This window comes from Mya arenaria, chromosome 5 (genome assembly GCF_026914265.1).
Source record: "Mya arenaria isolate MELC-2E11 chromosome 5, ASM2691426v1".
Taxonomy (NCBI): Eukaryota; Metazoa; Mollusca; class Bivalvia; order Myida; family Myidae; genus Mya; species Mya arenaria.
This window is the reverse complement of record NC_069126.1, coordinates 66,994,678-67,002,329: the sequence shown is the minus strand read 5'-3', so window position 1 is coordinate 67,002,329 and position 7,652 is coordinate 66,994,678. Positions and strand designations below refer to the sequence as shown.

General features: G+C 33.7%; 1 long non-coding RNA gene across 1 annotated transcript; it reads left to right on the top strand.

The window, feature by feature from the left end:
* The first annotated feature begins 879 nt into the window (after positions 1 to 879).
* LOC128233870 (uncharacterized) lies at positions 880 to 5,962 on the top strand. Its single transcript, XR_008260801.1, has 3 exons — positions 880 to 930; positions 2,474 to 2,567; positions 5,925 to 5,962. It is a non-coding gene; the product is annotated as an uncharacterized LOC128233870 (long non-coding RNA).
* The last annotated feature ends 1,690 nt before the right edge of the window (positions 5,963 to 7,652 follow it).

Below are 7,652 nucleotides of genomic sequence, written 5' to 3'. Positions count from 1 at the left end.
ACAAAGTTTAAAGGTGCCGAGACGAGACTCTTCTCGTTTTTGCGCTATATTTTAAACTGTTTGTAAGATACATGTATTCGCAACGAAATAAAAAGAGAAATAAACTTGGCCGTATGCTACTAGTATGTAAAATTAAAATTACTTAAAGGTACATTCAACGCTCTTTGATTATAATCAAATCAAAAATAAAATCATGAAGGTTTGATAAGACAGTCTGAAAACAATATGTCTTACCTCTTGTTGCTCATCATAATCGTTATGAATGATCTTCTTGTTCTGTTTAGTGGAGAACTTCAGACGAAGGATAACGTAATAATTTTATACTTAACATTATAAAGAAACATTCGTTACTGGCTCGTCCGTGCTATTCAGAGTTTTACAGTTAGTCTCTTCGAAGACTCTAAAACGATAAATGTCGGAGCAAAAATGCCAAATAATAATGCGGCAAATTTTCCCCCCGCTATTTGCGCATTTTTCTTTTTTTCCGATTTTCGTCCCGCCACTTGGCCTATTATCGCCATTGCTCTTGTCACATTTACGTACTATCGCCGTTTTGCATTGAAATAGGCAAAGTACGCAAAATTGCGGGGCAAAACATGCGCCTAATTATTATTCCCTACTTTTACCCAAACAATCAGCGAATTTTCGCCTATGCATCGAGACGCAAATCGCCCCGCTACTTCTTGTGGCAAAAATCGGCGAAATGGTATATTTCAGCCTCCATATTTAGTAACTGTTGTTCATAGACATCAGTGATAAATGAGCAAAATCACCCCTAATAGTACCGGCTAAATTTGCAGAAACCTACCTTGATACGCCCTCTCTTGATACTCAAACGCACGCTTAACAAGTTTCAGTATAAATAAACAACCCGATGGTAAATAATATATGTGACATGAAAGTTCATGGATGCTTTGAGGCTAAAATAATGTAAGTTTTTGTAATCAATTTTACTGCGATTTTTGTAGAAATATTAATAATAAAAGTGTTATTATCGTACGTATCAGGTTAGAATCAATTTCATTAATTATTTGTCAATAGCTCTTAAAACTTGTTTCGCACTTGTTTTGACTTTGTCAGAAAATAAGTGAATATTTTATACATCAACTTAAATACATATATAATTGTAAATTATATTTATTTCTCTTAAGGTAAGTATTTTCTTGTCTCATCGGAAACATCCAACATAAGTTCAGATATATTTTCAGACGAAACTGTGACTAGATTTCCACAATGTTATATGCCATGTATTCATTCGATCAAATATAAAGCAGGTAAATCAACAAACGAATGCAACCTAAATTCTATTTTTAGATATATTGAACCAAAAAAGGAAGTTTAACTTCATGGAAAAATGATCTAGTGGTGATAATGTATTGTAGGTATCATCGTTCATACATGTGTTTGATTTCGTTAATTTTGTTCCGCTTTCAAGTAGTTTGATAAAAACAAGCATTCAAGAGGCCTTAATCAACTTGTCCCGTTTGTTAATCTTGAATATAAACAAATGAGCTCAAATTACAAGGTCAATTAGATAAACGGTTAACCCTTTAAATGTTATGTCGCACAAAATATTATATCATTTTGATACACCTAAACTACAGCATTCAAACGGGTCTCTGTATGGCTTTGGTCTGTCACCCATGTGCCATTTAATAAGTGCGCAGTTAATTGTTTGGCTGCTGATATGTTGTCCAATATAAGCTACATTTTTGAGGCAATAAATGTAAAGCGTTTTTGAAATTTTAATAAATATAATAAAAGGCTAGAAAAATAGAAACCAAATCAGTTATATAAATATCAATCAAAAATAAATCTCGTAAGAATCCTTCGTCATCAGGATTCGAACCCATTTTTTTCATCTATATTTATTGGTGTGGGTTAATTGCAGATATTTTAGAACGATACGGTTTTTTTGTTTCGCTATCAAGTAGTTTGATAAAAAAAAGCATTCAAGAGACCTAATTCAACTTGTCGAGTTCGTTGATCATGAGTTTAAACAAATGAGCTGGCCAAAGTGCCTTTAATGTTGTTTGATAATATGATGTCCACTGGGGAAACGTATCAAGTATATTACACAAATGTTTTGTTTTCATTAGTCAACATGTCCACATACTCCAATTATGGTATAATCTCCCCCATTCTATAGGAGACACATTTGGTAGGCTTTTGCCGTTTGTCCGTCCGTCCATTATTGTAAATTATCTCATTAGCCACTGATTGGATTTTGTTAATACTTCACAGAAGTAATTGTGCATGTCATTAGTGCGTTCCTTTGGGTGATTTGTTGTATATTGACATGGATACTGTATGAACTGTACTATTGTGGGGTTGATATTGTAACTTTTGTTTTAAGTTATGTTTTACCAATTCAGCCTTGTGAACACGGTCTTCCCAACCACATGTCCAATTACATTGTGTATCGCTATTAGGTGGATAAACATATGATGTCTGTAAAAAGGTCACCTTCTAGTTTCAGATGCACATTATCGACAAAAACCTTCGAAATGAGCGAGCGTATATGTTTCTATCAATTTCACTGATGTTGACGCCGTCTTGCGATCAAGGTAACTTATAAATATATTTTATAATTAAGATGTTGTTCAAAAACAAGTTTAAGTTCTAATATCATTAAGAAAATTAACAAAGGCATAACAAATTACAATTGAATAACTAGTAAAAAGGCATTCACTATTATGGTTATGAAAGCAAGTAATCAAGCTGGCGTATCCGTCACCCATTCCCTAATGTAACATGATGATGATGACCGTAACAATGCTCCTAATTCATTTGTCTTGGAGCTGCATTTCGCTTTTGTTTTCTTTATTTTATATCACTTTTAGTAAGATTTAAACACCAAGAAAACCTGCCAATCTGCTCAAATTAGATTTGTTGTGTTACCTTAAATAACACAGTTTCAGCACTGAATGTACTCGAATGTTTGAGAAATTTAATATAAAAACTCCTTTTATAAATAGCCATGCAATTGACCAGTTTTGATATTAATATTCAGGCCGCAATATCACTAAACTACTTAGGTAAAATATCTATCTTAACTTATTCTGCCACATGTGGGCATTGTATGATACAAAACCTTGTTAGAAATGTATCTTTTTAATAACATTTTCCCCATAAAATGAGTTCAAAACAACCTTTACCAATATTCCAAAGAAAAAAAACTAGAGCAAAATATATTGTTAAATAATTTCTCAAAACCAAAGAGTTGTACTAAACTACATTTTTGGCTGAATAGAGATTTTTCTGAATTGATAGTTCTGGCCGTTACGAAGTATAGGGCAGAACGAATGTCTTAACGTGTTATGGGCGCAATTGTGCGGATCATTTGAGCGTGAAGGTCACGTAGTATTCGAGCTAGGGGGTCGGTTCTATTGGCGGGCAAATCAATTCTAAGCTTGATTTCTAACAGCGAACATCAATTCAATTCAAATTCAAATTCAATTTTAAAAAAGGATGTTTGCATACATGTTTGATATATGTTTATACATGCATGCATGTCCGGATGGATGCCGTAGTTCCTATATTCTAAGGAATTAACTAGGGGTTATCTGTTTTAGTTAAGCCTTATATGCATCGCTACGTTAAGACGTTTCATCCACCGGGTGTTTTTCGTGGGCGGCTGTCATTCCTATGAAGGATATATGATCAAATCTGTATCACCGTAAGTAAGAATTAAAAGGCGCAATAAAGACTCTTTGAAACTTTGTAACAATTTATTGTCGACGCCTGGTAATATACCAGATTGATCAGGGCAAGGGGGCGGAGGAGCCGGCAGCATTTAGAAACAGGAACAGTAACAGTGTTTTTAAGAATTATCTAGAGAAATTTGCTTTTTGTTTGTATGTGTTTGAGTGTGCCACAAAAGTTACCAAAATATCGATGTATTGCCCCATGCAAACATGTGTTTGTCTTTTGTGCCGAGGGACGTTAAGACGAACATTGACCAACGTTTTTAAAGAATTTATTCTATGACATAATGGTCATTCAAAACAGTTTAAACTTATACGATTTTACGATCACGTTTAATGTATGTGTAAAAATGAGTTTAGATTAGGATTGGAAACTGACATTAAGAATGTTTTTGATATTGAGGCTGGTTCTTTGAGATCAATAAAAAAACTCGAAATGGTAAAAGCCGTAAATCGCTTGAACTCACTTCCTAGCATTAAAGCTTTGGGATAGGTTGTGACATTTTTATGTTTATGGAAACAGTATTAAATATTTAAAGAAATGGAAGAAGAGAACAAGTTATGCTAGATAAGTTTATAAAATAATCGTTTTGGGGGTAAATCAGTTCCAAAACATTGAATAACCGTTTGACTTATTGAGATAATGAAAATAGACAAAATGAAGAATATACATCCAAAAACATGCACTGACGTTAGTAGTTGCATTTTCCTGTCCAAAAGCTTGCACAACAGAACCCTGTTACTAAACTTACCTTTCTCTAATGTCTCTGTCATAATTATTGCTTATCCAAGATTACTGGGTCAAATTATGAGGATTTCTGAATGTTCAAAGATAGTTTGGAATTGACAGATTTGTCTCTGTATTTGCAATAATTTTGCTTATAAAGATAAACTATTTGCACTTATATAGTATTTATAAATAACGTTATTACATTCCAGTTGTAGTTAACTCTTCATTTATATCATGTGTACTTACGAGGAAAGAATAACTCGAAGTATAATTTTCAATAATTTTTATGAGAAATCGTGAAAAGTTCGAAACATGAAAAAATAGTTCATGTAATTTTTCCAATCCAGTATTATTAAACAAGCGGTGGTAGTGTTCCCTTTCCAGTGTATCTGCATTGGACCAGTTCTTTTAAAAGTTCATAAAATGCATCTACGTTTTTATATCATAACAGTGAACAAGTAGGGAAGAAAATGCGCCTGGTGTGAGGTGCGCTACTAACTGATCTTACATGCCAACATCATATCCATATATACGGTGGACCAGAACATAAACAGAAAATATCCACCTAGCATAATAAAAAAACACCGTTTTAGAAGGCACATTGGTATATAACCTTCAGAGTTAGAATTTCAAAATTATATATCAATTGTTTTAGCTAACGTAAGATTAACAACATCCTCAAAGACACTCCGCACATCTGAGTCATTTACATTAATATGTTCTACGAATGGGACCGAAAATGAATATTGGATGATAGATGATGAATTTAAGTCTACCTGTCCAATACTAATATCTGCCTGCCTCCCGTCCACCCCGTATCCTTACACGTTTACATCAGACGTTGCTTCTAATTCTTCCGATTTAACTATAACAGACGTATCAATAGATTCCTGTTGAATCTTTACGTGTAGTGATATCTCAGGAAACGAGGATAGCGTTGAATTTATGTTATACGTGTGTATACCTTCTAAGATAAATTTATATTACATACTCATTATTTCTGGTAAATATGTTATGTGTGTACCATACAAACTGCAATGTTACAGGCTTGATTTTGTGGATCAAAATAAAATATAAAAAAATAAACAAAAGTTCAAAGTTACTAAAGATAAACAAGTAGCACACAAAAAAGACAACGAAAAGGCTCCCTTCCTTCAATATTTTTGCGACATTGTTGTACAGTTTCCGCAAAATCAGTCATATATGCATTAACGCGCATATGTGTAAAACCGCAACTGTTTAATACTCATTTTCGGTTAAAAAATATGTCACCAGTCTAAATTGAAATATATCATCCAATGTATCTCTTACTTCGTCGTTTGGTGAAGATTTACCAATCTGCAGTAGATTATTGTTTCACATTACACAGAAAAGTACAATGTTTCACCAAATTACACATGAGATTATCGTTTTCAAATACAGTTAGATAACAATCTTAATATGATAGTGTGTCGACTTTCTTACTTAAATGAATATTGTGCTTGCAGATTTCGACAGCGACCGTCCTCTCGAAACCAACGAACCAGGGCAAGAATCTAGTGGAACATAATCTGTGACAACAGACTGCATTTTTCCAAACGATGTCACTATCCAGTGGCTTCAAGTTCAGGTATAAGCTTCATCAAGTAGTTATGCATTTAGTGTTCTATGATTTACCTTTTAGAAAATTATTTTTAAGAACAATATGTCACTTATTTTGGTCGGTTTATTTGCAAGTTAATTCTGTTCCACTGTGGTCTTAAGCTGAATTTAAAGCGTCATTTGTTTATTTGTGTTTCCATACAACGGTTAAGATATTGGTGTTATTTAAAATTATACTTACAGTGTAGAAAATTGTCCCGCCAACTGCACAGGATCTCCGGCCGTTAAAATTCGAACATCATTTCATCACAACGAAACAAAAGGGACGTCCATAACTATTGCATACAAAGTTGTTATAAAGCACCGGGACGTTGAGAAACCAATAACATGGACCTCGTAACAAATTAACAACATCGAAGGTTTAGACTTTATATTTTTTTGCATAAACCCTGAAAAAGAAGTTATGATATTGTGATTGTAACGATAAATATAGTTCAGATGTTGATAGTTTTTTTATACATGCATCGTTTTGTTGATAAAACGGGGATTTCTGTGACATTTTTTCCAACTTGTTTGATAGAGAGAATGATATGAAAGTAAGCGAAATACAATTATTCGGTTTCTGATATGAGTAGACAGACACGAGTAGGTTAAGTTAAAATGATTTACTTGATGACGTTCTGCTACAGTATTTGGGATTAAACTGATTGAGCATAAGCATGCCAGGTGATTTTTAAAAACAAAAACACAAGAAATATGGGCAAATATACAATTTTTTGGTTTGAAATCCGATCACTAGCACTATTGATTCTGATTAAACATACGGTTCCCAGATGCAATAATATACCTAGGCAAAAACACTTTTCAGTTGTCTTGTCGTCTGGACAGATGCATCTATTCAGATAGCCTTTACCACAGTGCCCCGCCTTGTTTGAAGCATTGTGGTTGCTTGTGTACAGAATTAAACCTGACCGCTATACCAATAAAAATGACCCTCACTTTGTTTGATCTATTGTGTACGTTTGTGTGCATGATTCAGTAGCCTGACTGTTATACCTACAGAGTGTCCCAACCTTGTTTGATCCAGTGTAAGCTTGTGTGCAGGATTCACAGACCTGAACGTTTTACTTTTATAGAGAGCTTTCAGTTTGTGTGATCCGTTGTGTAGGTCCGTGTGCAAGTTTCAGTAACCTGACCGTTATACCTATATAGTGTACCCCCTCCTTGTTGTGTCCATCGTGTAGGCTGGAGAGCAGGGCTCAATAACCACACAATTATACCTATATAGGAACTATATTTAAAGTCTAAATATGACACCTATATCTGCGTTAGAGAAGAGGTATATAACAAACTAAAAGATAGAAATATGTTGTTAAGGGACCTAACCCTGATGGACTTTAGTTTTAAAGAGTGCATTCTGGAGAAGTTCATGTTTTACCAAAATTATGATGCTTTTATAATCTTAACATCACTTGGATAACAAGATTTGCTTAAGAAAGCTGTTATGTAATGTTAATCGTGTATCCATTACAGGTTAACGAGATTAACGAGAATAAGTTAAGAATACATCTCTGATTATGTATCTAAAAAAGCAATTACGAATGATAATTTTATGTATAACATTAACAATGGTT